We start from the raw sequence: 22500 nt of genomic DNA, 5'->3' as shown, positions 1-22500 counted from the left end.
GTTATCTATGGATGAACATAACTTGTTGAATAAAGGCTTATCCTTTATTCCGTCGGCAAATATGGACTGTGGTGAGGCCAATTTAGCTATCAGACTGTTCCTACGGAATCTAACTTTGAAATTATTGTTTGGTGACCGGGACTTGGACTGTAAAGAATTGTTTAAAAGTAATAGTGTTTTTACTCCACAGTTACCTCCGCATTTGGAGGTGTTTTTGAGAGCGTTTGAAAATACTCTTTACAAAAATCAGTTGATTAATGACAGGACTTTAAATTCAAATTTAACCATGGGTGAAAGAACAGCAATACTAAGCTTGCAGAATAATGAAATGATAGTAATACGACCCTCGGATAAAGGGGGACCTATAGTCATATTAGACACTGACTATTATGTGTCTACAATGTTAGATATGTTATGTACTGATGAATATGATACATTGATTTAAAATGATTTTTCAAATATATTAAGAATTTGACAGAAGAAGAAAGAAGAATGGGCATTATAACCAAGGATTTATTAATTTATTAATGAGTATTGTTTCCCCTGTTACCCTGATACCAAGAATAACCCAAAATACTAAAAGACAAAGAGGCTTAATGGCCTAAATTTAGACAGAGGTGGGCAACAGAACCATATACTTGGATTTCGAGCTGAAAAAGATTCTATCTAATTATAATTATGTGTTGAAGGATACAGAGCAACTTTTGAGAGATCTATATACATTTACATCACATCTTGGTAGTACACAAAACATAATACTGATAACCATGGACGCCCAATCCCTGTTCACCTGCATTCCCAATGATAAGGGTATATCTATGGTGAAACGACTCCTAATTGAGAATGGATTAAGCCATACTAAAGCGGACTTCTTATGCCTATTATTAGAATTAGTACTAGAAAATAATGCATTTATGTTTGTGGATAAGATATTTAAACAAAAGAAGGGAGTGGCGATGGGCACTAGTTGTGCTAATACGTATGCCGATTTGGTAATGGTAGCTTGGGAACAGGAACATCTATGCTGTAAGCTGGAAGTACTTTTCTATAGGAGGTCTGTGGATGACCTCCTTCTTATATGGAAGGTAGTGAAAGTGATTTTGTTCAATTCTTAACATATCTTAATTCTTCCAGTACTTTCCTAAAGTTTACACATAGTCTATCACTTACATCAATAGATTTTTTGGATGTTACTATAACTCTGACTAACACACAGTGGAAAATGCACATTTATAGGAAACCATGCTACAGGCCATCCTTCCTTCATAGGGAAAGTATGCATAACAATAAGATCTTTAAAACATTATTAAGGGACAAGCTATGAGTGTATCTAGGCTGTGTTGTGAAGAGCAGACATTATTTGGAGAAATATACATCCTGCAACAAGGCTTCAATTTAAGAGGCTATTCTAAGGATGAAACACAAAGAGCATGTTCCCAAGCTATGGCTTTACGAACGACCAGGGCCAAACCCTTTTTTACTGCAGACTACAATCCTGCATGTGTGATGAAAAAGAAACAAAGCCACAATAATTTGAACATTGTTCTTCCTTATTCGATGAATGTTAATAGGGTAGAAGAGGCTGTTTTAAGTAATTGGCATATACTATTAGTTGATGAGCATACAAGAGATCTTTTGGGAGAAGTCCCCAGATTTATATATAGTAATAAACAAACGTTGAAACAAAAGTTATGTCATCGTACACCTGGGGCTATGAATAGTACAATTGATGTTACAGGCTTGGGAACGAAAAAATGTGGCACTTGTGCCCAATGTCCTTATATTTATGAATCTCGCTTTTTTAGGCATCCTGATACCGGTTACCTTTGGTCATTAAGAGCAATGGGTGATTGCCACACTAGGAATGTGGTCTATGTTGCCCACTGTCAAGTTTGTTTTAATTACTATGTGGGCAAGACTAATAGGTCGTTGCGAGAGAGGATTAGAGACCACATTTACTGTACCAACAAAGGTCATGTATATAGTGCCCTTGCTAAGCATACGTTGAATATGGGGGAGAAACACGTATTTTTGTTTCAAATTTTACATGTTCAGCAGGAGAACATTAGACTAGGGGACATCACTACTGAAACAGAGAAGTCAGAGAAACAGTGGATCCTTAGGTTAGGTGCCCATAGGGGTAGAGGCTTAAATGAAACTGTTTCTTTGAAGCCTGTGCTAAAGAATAGAAAACTTAAACATTGATCATTTATCTATCTTTACATCTTTGTTATGTACATGTTTTTTGCATTTTATAGTAAGAATATACTTTGTATTTATTTAGACTATTCAGACCTTTAATTGTAGTTGACAAGGAATGTTTTAATGGATTAATTGATTTGAACATTAATTGAATAATGATTCCAATTAAGTGTGTTTAAGGTGACTGAATTCAATGCATTTTACACTGTCTGAAGAAGTGGAGTGTTACATCTGCGAAAGCGCTCACATTTTAATAAATTTGTTGTTTTATTTGGTCGTTGGATTATATTCCTTACATTCAAGTGCCTGGTATTTGGTGATTGACTGACTTGCTTCTTGTCTGCTGTCTTCGAACTGGGTATTTTCTTTGATATCAGGAATAATTGTCTCTCAACTTTTTCTTTTTTGTCATATATATATATATATATATATATATATATATATATATATATATATATATATATATATTGCATGTGTATGTATATTATAGACAAAGCCAGAGAGGCAAGATTACATTGGTTTGGACATGTGCTGAGGAGGGATGCTGAGTATATTTGGGAAAAAGTTGCTAAGGATGAAGCTACCAGGTAACAGGAAAAGAGGAGGGCCTAAGATAAGGTTTATGGATGTGGTGAGAGAGGACATGCAGGTTGTTGGTGTGACAGAGCAAGATGCAGAGGACAGGAAGAAATGGAAACAGGTGATCCGCTGTGGCGGCCCCTAATGGGAACAGCCGAGAGAAGATGATGAAGATGACATATATATATATATATATATATATATATATGTATACATACAGAGAGCAAGATATATAGATACAAATAAGTGTACACAGATAGTTATAATAAACATATATATGTATATATATATATATATATATATATATATATATATATATAGATATATATATATATATATATATATATATATACATATATATATATATATATATATATAAGTATATGTGAAGTGAATGCAGGTAATAAATACGTATGTGGAGGATTCAATAAAGCCTATATGATCATTTTTAACCGTGTCCACATCACAGCGTGATGTGCACACAGCCACAAATATTTTTAGATTCAATAAGCTCAACGTAGCAGCGCGCACTCACTTGCAAATATGGCAATTTCTGTGGCATACAAATTGCAGCATAAATGGCTGAATTGTAGCTAATGAAGCAAACCAGCACAGTTGAGTGATTCAACAAGATGTGTAGACTCCATGCTCGTGTTACCCATGTATTCGAAACTTTTCCAAATACAGTCACGGAAAGAAGTCTACATGGAAACAAGAGCAAGTAAAAGTCCTTAAATTTGAACAGACCATAACATGTTACCGCATACACATTTATGACATTATTAGACATGGTGGATGCTAGAAAATTAGATTAACAATAGCAACTATTCTTTTTTAAGTGCCATGGCATAAATGCAGCTTTGCTCCCCCACTCCCAAATGAAGAATATACTCATAACTAATGTAGACAGCTAAAAGTGTAAACCCCATAAAACAGACTATTCATACTGTCATGTAAGCGTATGCAGTATGCATCTGATGGAATATAGTCAAATTTTATCAAAACCTGTATTCCTGTGCAGATATATAGCGAAGTAATACCTTCCCTTGTGTGTACAACATTGGGGCTCCCTTCAGTTTCACTGCCTACATGGTTACCAACCATATAGATTCAAGGCTGTCAGCACAGTGAAGATGCAAATTAGGTCAAAACTCATTAGAACTGCTGAAGGCCAAAGAATTGTAACCATATAGGGGTGTTCATTTCATGTAGGTACTTCCACAGTGTTCAATTTGAATGGATGGCAGCAGTGAATGTTGACATCGGGGGTGTATCAGGTTGCATTTACAGAGGTGTAGAAGTATACAGGTAGGTCTATGATGTGTTAAAGTGCATGTAAACAGTGCACAGTATTATTTATTGTTTGTTAAAATGTGTAGTCTCTGCTTTAAGTAATTTTGTTTACATTTTTGTCATTGTGCGATGTGAAGCTTAAAGCACCCATAGGAAATGGGAGGTTCTCGCTGCTTGTCATATAACTATTCCTTTGGCAGCACATGTATGTGTAGGGCTAGAGTATAGATAGTCGTTGGTTCTAGTACAGGGTCTGCAACCTTTCCTTCACTTTTTAAGCTGCATGTATGTGCAATATCACAGGAACAGAGGAAGGTCATTACAAGGTTACTTGTGTTTACCTTATTTAAGTGTAGATGTATACAGAGGTGAGCATCGAGTACTAATGAGCACCAACAGATTTAATATATTCAGTTAAATGGCAGATTTTTTTCATAGGTGCTAAATACAGCATAAGCAGGTGATTTTCAGTACAGTGGAGTTATTCAACAAGCTATAAAGCATCCATGTTAGCCTCCATTCTGTTTTTTCCTGAATACTTCAATACCATGGGAGTAGAGGCAAGGACATTTTAGCCTTAAAATAAAATTGTGTCAACTGCATTTGCAAGGTAAGTCCTGAACCTAGACTGTATTCTTTGATAATATTTTGGCATAACCTTGTATTTCTTAACTTGGTACAGTAATCAAGTAAACAGGGGTGAATTTGTACAGAAAGTACCTTAACATGTGACAGCAGATACTGATTTTACTTATAGCTCTCCATTGTTAAGTTGTTTTTCTTATTTTTCTCATTTTTAATTGCACTTTTTGCATGATGTGCCACGTAGCGCAAACAGTGGAAGTGGCGAACAAATACATTTCAGGTTTGTTTGGCTGTGTTTATCTGGTTTGCTCGAAGTGTGGCAGACCATCTAGGAAGTAGACAGCCAAAAATAGAAACTGGATACATTCAATGAATGCCCTTGTGCATTGTGAAAACCTGGCCTGGAGTACAGATGTTTCTGGGTTCTAGTACAGAGTGTGCAGCCTTTGTTTTACTGCTGTGACACTAGAGTTTACAGTAATGAAGTGCAACATAGAAAATTGTTTCCTCAACATTCTTGTAGCAACAGGTGTAAGTGTAAGACTGCCATACACATTGTCCTGGGTTTGAATACAGCATATTCCATACAGTGTTACTTTTACTGATGGAGTAATCTATGTATTATCATATTTATCATCAAATGTATGACTGCGGGTATACTGTGTACTATAGTCCTGTAAATATATTCCTGCTATCTGAGCTAGCATGGCTTTAATTTTTGAGAACAACACATACACAACTACCTAGACATGCAGTTGCTTGCCACTGTTGCATTCTGCTTGTCAGACATTAGCAATGCAGCTTGCATTTGTGCACTGTTTGCCTAAGTGCAAACAGGTGTAACTCACATGCATGTACACTTTGGTAAACATTACACAAATCTGCTGTTCGCTGTGCTTGATACGGAACTGCATACATGATACTGCCTTATTGGTGTTTATTGTTCATTTCCTTTGTATGACATAAAACTAGCTACCAAATCCAATAACCATTACTCAGATTTACATTTGTTGTAAATAAAATAAACTACATTTGGAAACATTGCAAACTAAGGGCACAATTTAACTATATGTCATATATTTACAATACATCCATGTGTTGCCCCCACCAAGCAGTACAAATCTGGGGTCTCAGTATTTTTTCCACAGATATATCAACCACACTACAAAGTGCAGTATATAATGTTGTGTCTTTTCCTCATGGACAGGGTCAGTTGGAGCTGCTCACAACCTCGCTCTGCTACACTCAAACATCTGCCTATGCTCAGTAAGGATACTTGTATGTTTACATAGCTAGGCTTCTACACACCCTAGTGCTGTTAGGCTACTGGCATCATATGAACCTATGGATATATGTGCTTATGCAGGCCTCCCAACCTGTTGTCCCCCCACATGGCCTGCTCATGTCATCTACTATAAGTTTAACTGCAGTTTTGTATAAATCAGACTTGTGCCATGGCACTTGCATAAAGTACAGAGTTCTGTTGTCTATGTACTTAGATAGGTAGGGGTTCTGTTCTCATTGCAGTCAACTCTGTATGTGTGTGTGTCTAGCCAGAAGAGCAAGTGTATATCCTGCAGTTACCACCCCAGTCCCATAAACGGACACCATTTTGATACTTGCACCTGCCTAAAGATCCATTCCAAGCAAGTTTCCCAACTTCTTCTCTCCAACATGCACTGCTGATGTCAACCACTATAAGTTGACATGCAGCCATATAAAAGTCAGACTTGTGCCATGGCTCTTGCATAAAGTACTGTGTTCTGTAATCTGTGTACTTAGAAAGGTACGGGTTCTGTTCTCATTGCACATGTGTGTGTCTGTCTGCGTGTCTAGCCAGAAGAGCAACTGTGTATCCTGCAGTTACTATTCTAATCCCATAAACTGACAGTATTTTGATACTTGCACCTGCCTACAGATCCATTTCAGGCAGGCCTCCCAACTTCTTCTCTCCAACAGGCACTGCTGATGTCATCCACTATAAGTTGACCTGCAGCCATATAAAAGTCAGGCTTGTGCCATGCTGCTTGCATAAACTACCATGTTCTGTACTCTGTGTACTTAGATAGGTAGGGGTTCTATTCTCACTGCAGTTAAGTGTGTGTGTGTGTGTGTGTGTGTGTGTGTGTGTGTGTGTGTGTGTGTGTGTGTGTGTGTGTCTGTGCAACTAGCCAGAAGAGCAAGTGTGCATCCTACAGTTACTGCTCCAATCACATAAATTGACAGAATTTTGATACTTGTACCTACCTATAGATCCATTTCAGGCAGGCCTCCTAACTTCTTCTTTTCAACAAGCACTGCTGATGTCATCCTCTATAAGTTGACTTGCAGTCATGTACAAGTCAGACTTGTGCCATAGTGCTTGCATAAAGTACTGTGTTCTGTAGTCTGTGCACTTGATAGGTAAGGGTTCTGTTTTCACTGTAGTCAACTTGGTGTGTGTGTGTGTGTGTGTGTGTGTGTGTGTGTGTGTGTGTGTGTGTGTGTGTGTGTGTGTGTCTAATCAGTAAATTTGATGTGCTATCCTGCATTACTTCTCCAATGGCATGGCTTGCCAGTATTTTGATACTTGCACAAGCCTACACATCCATTTCATACAAGCCCCACAATCTCTTGTCTCCCACATGGCCTGCTGATGTCATCCACCATAACTTGACCTGCAGCCATGTAAAAGTCAGACTTGGGCCATGGTACTTGCGTAAAGTACTGTGTTCTGTAGTCTGTGCAGTTAGATAGGTAGGGGTTCTGTTGTCACTGCAGCCATCTTTTTGTCTGTTTGTCTCTAGTCAGCAGAGTAGACATGCTAGCCTACAGTTACTTCTCCAATGGCATGTCTTGCCAGTATTTTGATACTTGCACAAGCCTACACATCCATTTCATGCAGCCCTCACAACCTCTTGTCTTTCACATGGCCTTCTGATGTCATTCACTATAAGTTGATCTGCAGCCATGTAAAAGTCAGACTTGCACAGTGGCACTTGTGTAAAGTACTGCATTCCGTAGTCTGTGAGAGAGCTATTACATGACATTACAGAGAGCATTTTACACCAGCATGTAGGACACTGTTATTACCATATGCTCAACAGACAATGCTGATGTCATCAGCTATATCAGATTTTTGAATATACAGTCATCCCACCAGGGCATGATCAGACAGATCATCTCATCCAATACCAGACATATCTATACACATATATCATGGCATGGTTTGTAGGTCCTCTGATATCTTGATGGGAAAGCCCTGTGGTTTGTCCAGCTGCTGCATGTGTCTGGTGAGTTACATGCAAAAGAGACCATTATACTGTATTACTGTTCTGATGAGATTTACCTGCAGTGCTGTCATACAATCCTGAGATCTGAATGTGATGGTGTGACTTACGATGTGCCCCATACGTATGTACTGGAAACTCATTAAAGAGAAAAGTTAGAAAATAATGAGACACATTGCAGTTTCTAACTTCACAACCCTTACAAGAGAATACACTATAAAGTAGTGAAATGATGATGCTATCCACTGTATAATCTGGCAAGACAAATATAAGTGGCAGGTACAATTATCAGTTCAACAACACAAATGCAGATATACTAAGCACTAATGTAGTTATGTACCCTGTGCATCAGACACAAAGATTTGTATCCCTGAATCCAAAAGAGAAAAATCAGGGATATGGCACAGTTATCAAAACGTGCACAGTGTGTTGTGTGTGTGGGGGGGGCAGGAGGCCTAGGCTGACACAAAAGGTTGATGAGTGTGTATGAGTAAGAAAGGGAAGCAGGCAGGCTAAACCATGTTACTGTTTTGTGTGTGTGTGTGTGTGTGTGTGTGTGTGTGTGTGTGTGTGTGTGTGTGTGTGTGTGTGTGTGTGTGTGTGTGTGTGTGTGTGTGTGTGTCTGTAGGGGGTCCTCCTTGTGAAAGTGATGTGTGACAATCTGCATGAATACAGCCAAGCTCAGTGCTAGCTCTACATCTTGCTATGTCCGACAGGTGTGACTCATGCATCATAGAGTTGGCAGTTCATCATTGTCACCCCAGACCATGAGAACTGGCTCTGCCAGGAGTTGCAGTGGCACTTCCACACCCAAGGTCAGATGCAGTGCTGCTACCTGAAAGTGACTGATGTCTGCTGTACATGCTCCCTTTAAGGGAATGCCAAAGATCATGACCCCTGGCCTGCCATGTCTGGATGTGGACAACACACTCACCGACAGACCGGTGGAAGTACTGCCACTATGGGAGCCTGATTGGGCACAGTCACTTTGGCTATCAGCAGATGTTATGGCTAACCTATGGCCACAAGGATGTCATTCTCCTCCCAGCAGATGTTCCATCACAGACACTGCTTGTTCCAACGTGTCATTCATCCAATCCATTGCAATGGTAAAATGGTGGAGGTAGTCATGCATATCATCTTGTGCCACATCTACAACCCTGAGCATTTGTCTGGAGCACCTTTCTGCACATGCATGTGCCTCCATGATGGCCCTAAACATATGTTGAGTGACACAGGAAGAGACACCTCCACCAGGTGCAGAAGGAACAGCAAGCCCTGTCCGAGCACCCCTATCAGCCCTCCTGAGTGGCATCTCACCCACACTTTCACTATGACCAGAGTCAATGGGCACTGAAGCCACAGTAGCCACACTTCCCTGATAAATGTCCTCATCCTCCAACTTATCCAATATCTGTGTGGTCAGTGGATTGGGAATGTATAGGCCTACTGGCTGTGTCTGGGGAAAATGAAGGAGGTGACTATATGTCAACCTCTGTGTCAGATTCAACCTCTGCACTCCCTGACTGTGCCTTAGTTTGACCACCATCATCATCAGTGTCTGTTGAGACACTGACATCAGGTGGCACATGGCCCACACTCTCACTGTCATGATCACCTGTTATAAAAAGGAAGAAACACATGAATACATTAATACCTGCAGTACTATAGTGCAATATATGCTAAACAACTAACAGTGCTGCCACTATTACAGACAGTATAGCAATACACACAACAGGCCTAAAATGACACATCATGATATTTCTTTAAATTATTCTGCAGAACTGACATAACTTTATTTGGCTTACCATCTGCAGGAGGCATATCTTGCTGGAATCCTGACAGTCCCATAAGAAGTTAAGCAAGAGGTAAGGGCAACATCATCACATTTAACAGTAACATGGGGTATTACATCTACTCTTCTATATCTGTATTAACTCTACTTTCAACAAGAACATGACTAACAACTCCAAACTAATCTTATGACTGTAGCAATCTTCAATTGCCCCCACCAAAAAAAGACATGTGACACAGAAGTAACATTTATGTCAATTCTTTTACCATACAAGAGTATTCAACTGGTCATATAACAAAGTCTACCTGGAAGCTCCTCTTGGGACACAGAAGGAGTGGTGCCCACATCAGGGACATACTGTAGTCCAGAAAAAGAAAAAAAAGAAAACGTGGGGACAACACAAGAACACTGACGGTAACTACAAAGGACAATTTAATAAGAAAAAGAGATGGAACTAATAGACATTCTATTGTAAATGATGCTTTATTACTGAATTTGTCTAATAGGTTCATAGATAGATTCATAGGTTCATAGATTAGTACTAGGCTAACTGCCGTTGCAAGCCATTTTAAGCCTAGCCAATTATCCCTTGTGAGACTCAAACCCTGCACCTTGTGTTTGTAAGGCAAACATCTTAATCATTAGGCCACCCTCCCAACCCTTGGTGGGGTTTCTGATGTTGTTAGGTCAGTTTTATGCTTAGGTTTAAAATTCATACCCACTGCTTTTCCTAGATTGCATATTTTGAAAAGTGAATTTTTTTTTTTGTTAGGGAGAAAGTTGCATTTGAAACAATGTTTTAACAAAAGGGATGATAATGGTGTTAATTATGAATGTTTTGATACTTCTGAGGATTCTTTTCATTCTTGTGTATCTGTTTTAGATAATTCTGCTGAGTATGCTGCTAATGACTGTGCTACTAATGCATATACTACCTTTGATACTAATGCAATTAAGATTAAAAGCTGCTTTATTTCTCCATATACTAGCACATGTAAACAGAGTTACATTTCCATTCTTAATTTTGAGGTAGAAAGGCATTATAGTATGTTAATGTGCAATAAAACTAATGTTTGCTTTAATTTAGATAAGCAACAATGGACTGAAGTTTGTAAATTTTGAAATGATAGAAATTTTGTTGTAAAGCCATCTAACAAAGGTAATCAAATAGTGATTATGAATTTTGTGCAATACTTAGATATGTGTTATTTACATCTAAAATGATAGAAATGTTTATGAGAAATGTGATATTGATTGTTATTTTAAAGCAATTGATGAGTATTTGTTATTGCTTGACAGGGGTCAACGCTTGGGTTATCATTCCCCTAAAGATGTTACAAAAAAATTTGGTGTGGATAATAGCAGTGTTGCTGTTTTCTATTGTTTACCTAAGACCCCCAAGGGCCTTAATAATTTATCTGGGAGACCTATTGTTTCTGATGAAATGTACTTTTTAAAATCTATTAGCACTTTTCTCCATGAATTTCTAAAAAAAATATATGTTTTAAAATGACATTCATATATTAGGGATAGCCATGACTTCTTAATTAAAATACAGGGCTTTAGATGGAATAGCTCCATGTATTGGTTATGTAAAATGTTTATATACCAACATCTGACATGATGTTGGTATTCAGGCCTTATTTCATTTCTTAGGTGATTCCCCTATGTCTTATTTTTTGATTGATTTGGTTGTATTTTGTTTAAAGAATAATTTTTTTTGTTTTTAATGGAGACATTTTTCATCAGTTGCAGGGGACTGCAATGGGGGCAGCTTTCACCCCCATGTATGCCAATTTGGTTATGGGAAAGTTTGAGTTTGATAATATATATCGTCACCATTTTTATAGGTTACAGGTTTTGTTATATCTGAGATTTATAGATGACCTTATTTTTTTGTGTGAAGGCCCTATGGATGCGGCCTCCCAGTTTGTGGAAGATTCACAGGTCAATAATATGGGCCTACAATTTGATGGCATTCAGCTGGGCATAGAGGTTAACTTTTTGGATATTAAACTTAGACAGTTGAATACAGGGCTACATAGTAAATTTGCACAGATAAACCAATTTCTTCATGGAAGTAGCTGTCATCCAGTTCATTTAATGAAAGTTTTACCTTATAATGAATTCCTAAGGATACACAGACTTTGTAAAATGGATGAAGTTTTTAACCAGGAAATTTTGGAATCTGAAAAAATGTTTTTAGATAGGGGTTATGATACCAGGTTAGTTGTGGAAGCAAAAGCTAGGGTAATGGAATTAAGATGGCCTAATATTCAAAATAACTGGGAGATTTGTGACAATGGTAATGTCCAAAATGATAGTGGGCCTGCCTATATTTTTAGCTCTTATATAGGTAATAATCAAATGAATTCTAATGATATTTACTTTGTCACTACTTTTAATGTTATTAGTGACAAAGTTGTGAATACTGTTCATCAGTTTTGGCCCATGTTACTCAGGGACAAAGAATTGAGTGGACTGCTGCCTAATAGGCTGCAGCTCTCCTATAAGAGGGCTAGAAATTTAGGAGATATGGCAGTACATAATCATTTCGAACTTCCCATTGTGGGATTTGGTACAGAAATGCCTATGCCCAAAGGTACTATACCCTGTAATAAATGCTCTGTCTGCAAAAATGTGGTCAATTGTTTTAAATACATTAATGGACATCATTTTTCTGTGAAATGTAACTTTAGTTGTAATACTTGTGGGGTTATATATGCTTTGAAGTGCAGTTATAATAAATATTACATTGGTGAAACTAGCAGAAGTTTCAAAGTGCGATTTCAAGAGCACCTAAGAGACATAAAAAATGCTAAGACAGACAGCCCTTTAGGCAGTCATTTTTTGGACTTTCATAGTTCAAGCCCTGAATGTATTTTGGGCTGTGTTCTGGAGAAAGTCGAGGTGGCTTTGGGTGAATTGGTCAGCTTAAATAGTAAGTTGTGTAGAAAAGAAACCTCATATATTTTAAAATTCAATACATTGGAACCATTAGGGTTAAATAAAGATTGTGATTGGAAATATGTAATTTAATTTAATTAGCAGTGGGTGTGACTTGTTAATTTTATCTGTATATTACTATGGTGTTTTTTATGGTTTTTTACTCTGTGAAGGCTGTATAGCCGAGGCGCAAAGTTAATAAATTCCATGGTGTATTTTGGCTTGCTTGTTGCTTGTGGTATTTTTCTCTTTATCTTTGCTTTGTGGTACTACTGCATACTGTAGTCCGCTCTGCTGTGAGCTCTCATGCTGGAGGATATTTACCAGGAACTCTTCATTGGGGATAATAGGTAGTTCAGTAGCAGGCCCTCCTCTGGTTACTCTTTGGTCTTGGGCAACTGCAGCGGTAATCATGTCAGTAGCCCTGTGGTGCTCTGTTCATAGGTTCGGTTGTGGCTGCCTGCAGAACAGATATTCTCAACAATCTGCTGCCATAGTTTTAGCCTGTGTGCCATATTGGTCCAACTCCTTCCCAGCTTCCCAGCAGAAATGCCCCATGTTGGCAGACAGCGTCAAAAATTATGTTGTTCTCTGCATTGCTGAATGGGGATGTCCGCCTCACTGACATTGTTTGTGTCCTAAAAGACAACAGAATGATAATACACATAAGTATCACATAACTACAAAGTAACTGTTTTCAGATAAAACAGTAAAGGCAGCCAGTCAGTATTACTCACTGGAAAAACATAAAACAGACTAAAGATGTGAAATAATAACAACAGGCAGGATGCAAAACAAGGAGAGTAGCAACAGCAGCATATCCTTGTGTGTGCCATAGCAGTAACTCAACTGTGCTCCTCCACCCCCAAAAAATAACAGTCCATTCTAGTTGTTGACTTAACAGTAACTCTTCTTTGCTCCCCCACCCATAAAAGAACAGGCAAATGAACCATTTTGCTAATAAAACATTGTTGTAATGCAAAAAGTGCTTTCAAAGGACCTGTCTCTAAAACATTTGTACATATTTATCACACAGCATTCTATTTTCATGTATTGTCAATCATATGTACCTCTGAAATGGCTTGACAAACAAGGCCATGCCATCAGCACACTTCTAACTAATGCACACAGATAAAAGTGTAAAAGCCTTAGCGTCACATTATTCATAAATACATTCCAGCATATGCATTATGTTGGTAACAAAATGGGAGCATGCCTGCTGGAGTTCAATACTCCTCTGTAAAGATATCGGAAGAAATACGCTTCTATGAAGTCCTGCAAGCATGTAGCAAGAGTCCTCGCCATCAATTTGGCTAACAACACATTTGCCTTTTTATAATGGAGTAAATTATTAATGGATTGCATCTGTCTTAGCCACTGTTTCAGAAATGCTAATTACAGCATAAGCATCTGAATTGCATGCTAATCAAATAATATGGTGGAGCTATTCAACAAGTTATAAAGCATCCATGTAGACTCCATGCTGGCTTTTCCTGTGGATTTTAAAAGTTGTGGAGTACAGACACAGAAAGTCTTCACAGACAGAATGAGCTGCTGTTGCTTTAATCCATTTGTATGTGCTAGAGGCTGCAGACAATGTTGCTGCTGCTAATAGGCCTAGGACGAGAAAGAGAAGAGTTTTCAGGCCACATTTAACTTATGACAACATACACAACATGGACATTGTAGAGTGCTACAGGGTGGACAGGGACACACTACAGGAACTCTGCAACCTCTGCCGGCCTCAACTCAGAGACAGTACTGTTATTGCAGCATTAAAAGTAAAGACACCTTTTTGGTTTATTATATAGCTGTATCAAATTGAACATGCATCTCTCAACTGTAACAGAAAAGTATGCATACATTAGTCTGTAGGACAAAATAACAGTTCAGTATTAGAGAGTAGTCAGAGGTTGTGGGTTCAAAAACCACACTTCCCAAATATACAATACTATTAACTTTTCATCAGTATTGCAATGCAACATCAGACCTCTAAAGCAGTGGCACCAATGGCCTGCTGTGAACTGTAACCAGTATAATTGGAACATACATATGTGCAATATATGGACACATCAAGGATTGCTTGCTGTAATCTGTAGTATTTATTTATTTATTTTACATTTGTTAACCGGGATGGTCCGACTGGATACATGTCCTTTTTCAGCGGAGGCCCAGGGAGAAAAGCTCCAACAGAGTTACATTGATAATTAGGTACAGTAAATGAGCTGAAAGAACTTAACAAAAACATAGGCTATTTACATACAAGTACAAGACTGCCATTACTATTTCTGAGATTACTACAAATGTAACATTAATAACATATTAGCAAGGACGGTAGGCAGTATAATGACATAGAGTTAGACAGGATACATATTTCTTTATCACAGTATACAAAGTACTTATCATCTTAGCTAGTTGTTTATGTTTTAGTTAATGGCACAGAGCTAGTCTGGGTTTGAGCAAGGACATAGCCAGTGTGACTTGAAGTGGAGTTTTAGACTATTTTGAATTGACTTAGAGAAGTTGCAAGCGTGATGTTATTTGGGAGAGAGTTACATATTTTACCAGTGGTGTTGGCAAATAGCGCTCACCACCTAGGTTGAGAGATTTAGTTGTTTGGACAAGGAGTCTGTTTGCTGAGCCAAGGCAGCTTAGATTGGAGTAGGGAGTTATTAAGTTTTAGTGCTGGGGTATTCTCAGGTTGTTTAAGGATTTTGAAGGCCTCTATGAGTTGGGACTGGTGAAGAAGGTGTGGGAATTCTATCCATCCAAGCTTTTTCAGGTTAGTACAGTGGTGTGTTCTGTAGGGTAGGCCTGTAACAAACCTGGCAATGTGATTATAGCAGGATGAGAGCTTGGCCAGATCAGATTTGTTAAGGTGAGTGAGGACAGGAGAGGCATATAGTAGGGTAGAGAGAAGGTGTGAACGGGCTGTGACTGCCCTGGCATTCGGGGTAAGGAAGGCTTTAATTCTATATAGGGTCCCAAGTTTCTTGTTGACTGACTTAATGGCTTGGTTGATATGTATATCAAATCTGAGTTTATTGTCAATGTTTACTCCTTATAGCTTTGTATAGGTGTCTGGGGAGATGATGGTCCCATTATTGGATTTTATAGTGAAGTTTTCAGTCGGAGATCTATTGGTTGGGTAGAAGAGAAGTAACTTGGTTTTATTTGGATTTAAGATCAGGAGATGGTTGGTGCCAGTTTTCGACTTTGGTGAAGCGATGTTGGGTGGTAGTTAGTAGATTTGCAAGAGAGGCATTGAACATATTATAGTCGAGTCATCTGCATATTGAATGCAGGTGGCTTCAGGGATGACTGTTTGGATGTCGTTTATGAAGACTGAAAAGAGGAGAGGTCCTAATATGGAACCTTGAGGAACTCCTATGGTATTTGGTAGTAGGCAGGAGAGCTTGTTTTGCCACATTACTGCTTGTTGTCTCCCAGTGAGGTAAGCTTGAAACCAGTCAAGGGCTGGAGTATCTAGATACAGGGTTTTAAAGTATATAGAAGTAACTGATGGTTTACCATATCAAGGCTTTCGATAGGTCCAGGAAGAGAGCGGAGGATATTTTTTTATTATTCGGGTTAAGATTAATGTTTTCAGTAAAAGAGAGGAGGGCAGTGGTTGAACTATGATGGGGTCTGAATCCATGTTGAGAGTCTGTGAGTAGTTTATTTTGGGTTAGATAGAGCATTAGTTGGTTGTGCATGCACTTTTCCATAATTTTGGCAAGTGGTGATAGTATGGCTATAGGTCTATAGTTGGATAGTTCTGTGGATGAACCTCCTTTGTGGAGTGGAATAACATAGGATATTTTCCAAATTGAGGGGATTGAGGCCTCGGTTATGGTTCTGTTAATTAGGATTGAGATAGGGTAGGCTACGACATCTGCAGCAATTTGCAGGTATTCAGCCGGCAGAAGATCGGCTGAAAGGGTGGTTGGCTTCAGTTTTTTCAAAAGGGATCTGATAAAGGATGTGGACACTGGCTGGAAGTTAAAAAGAGAGTGGTGAGTCGGGTATAGTGTTTATAGAAGTGTGGGGAGGAGAAAGTCGGTTAGCTAATGACTGGATGGTTTCTGTGAAGAAAGTATTGAATCTTTTTATATCTTCTTGGCTCTTGTCAGATAATGTTCCTGGGGTTGGAGTAGTGGATTTGCCTGGTTGGAGAAGTTTATTTATGCCTGCCCAGTACTTTTGAGGGTTATTCTGATGTTTATGTTGCAGATTGTAGAAGTAATTTTTCTTATCTAGTATGATGGCTTTTTTAGTCTCATTTCTAAGTTGTTGGAATTTGATACGATCTAGGGGTAGTTTGGTAGTGCGCCATTTATCCTACGCTTTGTCTTGTTGTTATTTTGGTTTTGGTGTCTGTTGTTAGCCAGGGTGCTAGTTGAGTTTTAATTCTTATTGAGCGTTTAGGGGCATGGGAGTCAAGTATAGTAAGGAATGAATTGTTAAATGATGACACTGCCTCATCAAGGGGAAGGAACTTTAGTTTTGTCCAGTTACATGATTTGAGTTCAAGTTGACAATGGTAATGTCCAAAATGATAGTGGGCCTGCCTATATTTTTAGCTCTTATATAGGTAATAATCAAATGAATTCTAATGATATTTACTTTGTCACTACTTTTAATGTTATTAGTGACAAAGTTGTGAATACTGTTCATCAGTTTTGGCCCATGTTACTCAGGGACAAAGAATTGAGTGGACTGCTGCCTAATAGGCTGCAGATCTCCTATAAGAGGGCTAGAAATTTAGGGGATATGGCAGTACATAATCAGTTCGAACTTCCCATTGTGGGATTTGGTACAGAAATGCCTATGCCCAAAGGTACTATACCCTGTAATAAATGCTCTGTCTGCAAAAATGTGGTCAATTGTTTTAAATACATTAATGGACATCATTTTTCTGTGAAATGTAACTTTAGTTGTAATACTTGTGGGGTTATATATGCTTTGAAGTGCAGTTATAATAAATATTACATTGGTGAAACTAGCAGAAGTTTCAAAGTGCGATTTCAAGAGCACCTAAGAGACATAAAAAATGCTAAGACAGACAGCCCTTTAGGCAGTCATTTTTTGGACTTTCATAGTTCAAGCCCTGAATGTATTTTGGGCTGTGTTCTGGAGAAAGTCGAGGTGTCTTTGTGTGAATTGGTCAGCTTAAATAGTAAGTTGTGTAGAAAAGAAACCTCATATATTTTAAAATTCAATACATTGGAACCATTAGGGTTAAATAAAGATTGTGATTGGAAATATGTAATTTAATTTAATTAGCAGTGTGTGACTTGTTAATTTTATCTGTATATTACTATGGTGTTTTTTATGGTTTTTTACTCTGTGAAGAATGTATAGCCGAGGCGCTAAGTTAATAAATTCCATGGTGTATTTTGGCTTGCTTGTTGCTTGTGGTATTTTTCTCTTTATCTTGTGCTTTGTGGTACTACTGCATACTGTAGTCCGCTCTGCTGTGAGCTCTCATGCTGGAGGATATTTACCAGGAACTCTTCATTGGGGATAAGAGGTAGTTCAGTAGCAGGCCCTCCTCTGGTTACTCTTTGGTCTTGGGCAACTGCAGCGGTAATCATGTCAGTGGCCCTGTGGTGCTCTGTTCATAGGTTCGGTTGTGGCTGCATGCAGAACAGATATTCTCAACAATCTGCTGCCATAGTTGTAGCCTGTGTGCCATATTGGTCCGACCCCTTCCCAGCAGAAATGCCCCATGTTGGCAGACAGCGTCAAAAATTATGTTGTTCTCTGCATTGCTGAATGGGGGTGTCCGCCTCACTGACATTGTTTGTGTCCTAAAAGACAACAGAATGATAATACACATAAGTATCACATAACTACAAAGTAACTGTTTTCAGATAAAACAGTAAAGGTAGCCAGTCAGTATTACTCACTGGAAAAACATAAAACAGACTAAAGATGTGAAATAATAACAACAGGCAGGATGCAAAACAAGGAGAGTAGCAACAGCAGCATATCCTTGTGTGTGCCATAGCAGTAACTCAACTGTGCTCCTCCACCCCCAAAAAATAACAGTCCATTCTAGTTGTTGACTTAACAGTAACTCTTCTTTGCTCCCCCACCCATAAAAGAACAGGCAAATGAACCATTTTGCTAATAAAACATCTTTGTAATGCAAAAAGTGCTTTCAAAGGACCTGTCTCTGAAACATTTGTACATATTTATCTCACAGCATTCTATTTTCATGTATTGTCAGTCATATGTACCTCTGAAATGGCTTGACAAACAAGGCCATGCCATCAGCACACTTCTAACTAATGCACACAGATAAAAGTGTAAAAGCCTTAGCGTCACATTATTCATAAATACATTCCAGCATATGCATTATGTTGGTAACAAAATGGGAGCATGCCTGCTGGAGTTCAATACTCCTCTGTAAAGATATCGGAAGAAATACGCTTCTATGAAGTCCTGCAAGCATGTAGCAAGAGTCCTCGCCATCAATTTGGCTAGCGACACATTTGCCTTTTTATAATGGAGTAAATTATTAATGGATTGCATATGTCTTAGCCACTGTTTCAGAAATGCTAATTACAGCATAAGCATCTGAACTGCATGCTAATCAAATAATGTGGTGGAGCTATTCAACAAGTTATAAAGCATCCATGTAGACTCCATGCTGGCTTTTCCTGCGGATTTCAAAAGTTGTGGAGTACAGACACAGAAAGTCTTCACAGACAGAATGAGCTGCTGTTGCTTTAATCCATTTGTATGTGCTAGAGGCTGCAGACAATGCTGCTGCTGCTAATAGGCCTAGGCCGAGAAAGAGAAGAGTTTTCAGGCCACATTTAACTTACGACAACATACACAACATGGACATTGTAGAGTGCTACAGGGTGGACAGGGACACACTACAGGAACTCTACAACCTCTGCCGGCCTCAACTCAGAGACAGTACTGTTATTGCAGCATTAAAAGTAAAGATACCTTTTTGGTTTATTATATAGCTGTATCAAATTGAACATGCATCTCTCATCTGTAACAGAAAAGTATGCATACATTAGTCTGTAGGACAAAACAACAGTTCAGTATTAGAGAGAAGTCAGAGGTTGTGGGTTCAAAAACCACACTTCCCAAATATACAATACTATTAACTTTTCATCAATATTGCAATGCAACATCAGACCTCTAAAGCAGTGGCACCAATGGCCTGCTGTGAACTGTAATCAGTATAATTGGAACATACATATGTGCAATATATGGACACATCAAGGATTGCTTGCTGTAATCTGTACTATAGTCTGCATCTGTTATGAGTTGGGTAGTCTTAACAGTAAAAAAGTTATTTGTTAAAAGTTGGTAGTATTAAAAGTAAAGGAAACAGAATACAGTCAAATAATTGTGTCAATGCATTGTATGTCACATATGAGGTTGGTAATGTTCTCCCCTGATTTTCTCTCACCCCAACCCTTATCTTCGCTCCCTTTTTTTTTTTTTTAATTTTTTTTCCCCCACAGCACAGCAGTAGTAGTCCAATAAAGACTTTGTACTCCTGAACACCCCACCTTTGAGCTCACAAGTGCATTCCCTCACCAGATACACCAGACATGACTACCACAGATCAAACCCAATGTAGAATGAGCATTTCCTGCCAATTGCATTTTGTATCTTGATGTTTTCCTGCCAATTGCACATATTGGGCTTACTGAGTATGTACGTTTAGGTTGTCCAACATTTGAAAAAGCTGCACATTGCTTACCATCACGTAAACACTGTAGTCAAGGGTGCCCACTGCCCAGCAATATGTTTGCAAGATAGTAAGCGATGCACAACAGTGACAAGCAATGTAATTTTAAGGTTATTTGATATACAGGTACTTTTTAACTGTGTTAGTCAAATGGGGAGGCCATAGCAGTCCACATAGCAAAAATATACTTCCATGAACATAGTACGCAGTATACCTACAGTCATAATTTTGATAATAAACGGACAATACATAGATAAATAAGTAACTGACATAATATTAGTGTCTCAGCCCTCACACATATAAATATTAAAATCAGCTACACTATGTCAAGTGTTATAAGTGACAGTGACTATAAGGTGAAGTGGAACAACATTAAAAGTATATGGAATATTCTACATTTGGACTCTGGACTATGTGTATGGTAGTCCTATACTTACATCTGTTGCCACAAGAACGTTGAGAAAACAGTTGTGTATGTTGCACTTCATGCAATGTCACAACAGGAAAATAAAGTTTGCACACCCTGTACTAGAACCCAGGACTACCTGCACTCCAGACCTACAATTAACACCTGCTGTCACAGGATTACTTACATGACATTCCCTATGCTAGTATTCATTGTAAAGTTCTCACTGTTAATCTCAGCACAATGCTGCTTACTGTGTTTACACGATGGCCAGTAGTATTAATTGAATGCATCCAGTTTATGTTTGTGGCTGTCTGGGTCCTGTCTACAACTTGGGTGGTCCATTCATCCAGTTTGTGCACTGCCGTGCTTCACGCAAACCAGATGAGCATGGCCAAATACATTTGTGCTAAGTGGCACATCGCACAAACTCTGGCCCCCCCCAAAAAAAATGGATAACTAGTTGAAATGAGGAAAAAACATCTATGGCAGTGCCCCAAACAAATTATAATTAAGAAAACTCAAGAAAGGGAAAGGCAGTTGGTGTGCTGTCCTACAATCCACTTTCGCGGCCAGCAACCTTACACAGAAATGCTATCTGCATTCTGCATTAATTTTAGAAGTTTCACGGCCAATAACACTGGTGTGAGCCGCTAAACCTTGCTCATGCACCCCGTGCCTCATTAATATGCATGGCACGATAGCATGTAATAAGCAACATTGTATACATGAAAACATTCTGTGTAGGCTGTGTGAGAAACCTACACAGAGTTCATTGAATCCTGGGGATATTCCTCTTTAAGGATTCAGAAAAAGAACTGTAGAATACCAAAATATGCAGTCTGAAGTTAAGTTGCTAGCTTTATGAAGGAAACGAATTTCTGGAGAACTGAATTGCCTTGCCAGCATTCCTTGAAACATCTACAGTGAAGTCAGAAACTATAAAGGTGAGTTAGTGTAAGAAACGGATCTACTGTTGCTATCACTAAAGTAACTAAAAAGGTTCAAGCAACCTGATGTAAAAATAGAACTTCTGTAAATAGACAAATGTTCACTTATCTCACTGAACTTAGTCATATCCAGTGCACAAGTGCACTTAAGCTAGTGTGCCAACCTAACAAGTGTAACCAATGTTATAATCCCAAAGCAAAACATAAGACCTGAATCAAAAGCATGGGGACATAAATAATTTGTGCACTGTGCCACAAAAAGTATGCTACAGAAATATAACAAACTCTACCGCAGATGTCACCAGTTGGTCTTTTAAGCTCCATCCAAACATGATGTTACTTGGAGATCAATAACAGTATGTTCAAAGTCCTTAGTGAATACATCCTGATGTAGAGTTGCTCTCTCACAAAAAATAGGCTCTCTAGTATTTCCTGAAAGATGTTTTGCCAACACATAAATATATAACTTGCTTAAGAAAATTAGATATAAACAGTATGATCAGGACTTCATCCGATTCTAGTTACTCATATGTTCCTGCTGAACTGCTCCATTCTCCTTGGTAAAAGGCATTACTATGTGTTTTCTATGTGCTTTGCATCGTTTCTGTTTCTATTAGAAGGAGCTTTCCTCCACAGGCCTCCTCTGAAAGTAGAAAACACCCAGCTGGACAACTCTGTCAACAAAACATAAATAAAATACAAATAAATAACTATATTTTAGTTTTCATTTCTTAGCTAAAACAAGTGAG

The sequence above is a fragment of the Protopterus annectens genome, chromosome 7.part1, assembly GCF_019279795.1.
Source record: "Protopterus annectens isolate FY-2018-M chromosome 7.part1, PAN1.0, whole genome shotgun sequence".
NCBI lineage: Eukaryota > Metazoa > Chordata > Ceratodontiformes > Protopteridae > Protopterus > Protopterus annectens.
This window is presented reverse-complemented; position numbering follows the sequence as displayed.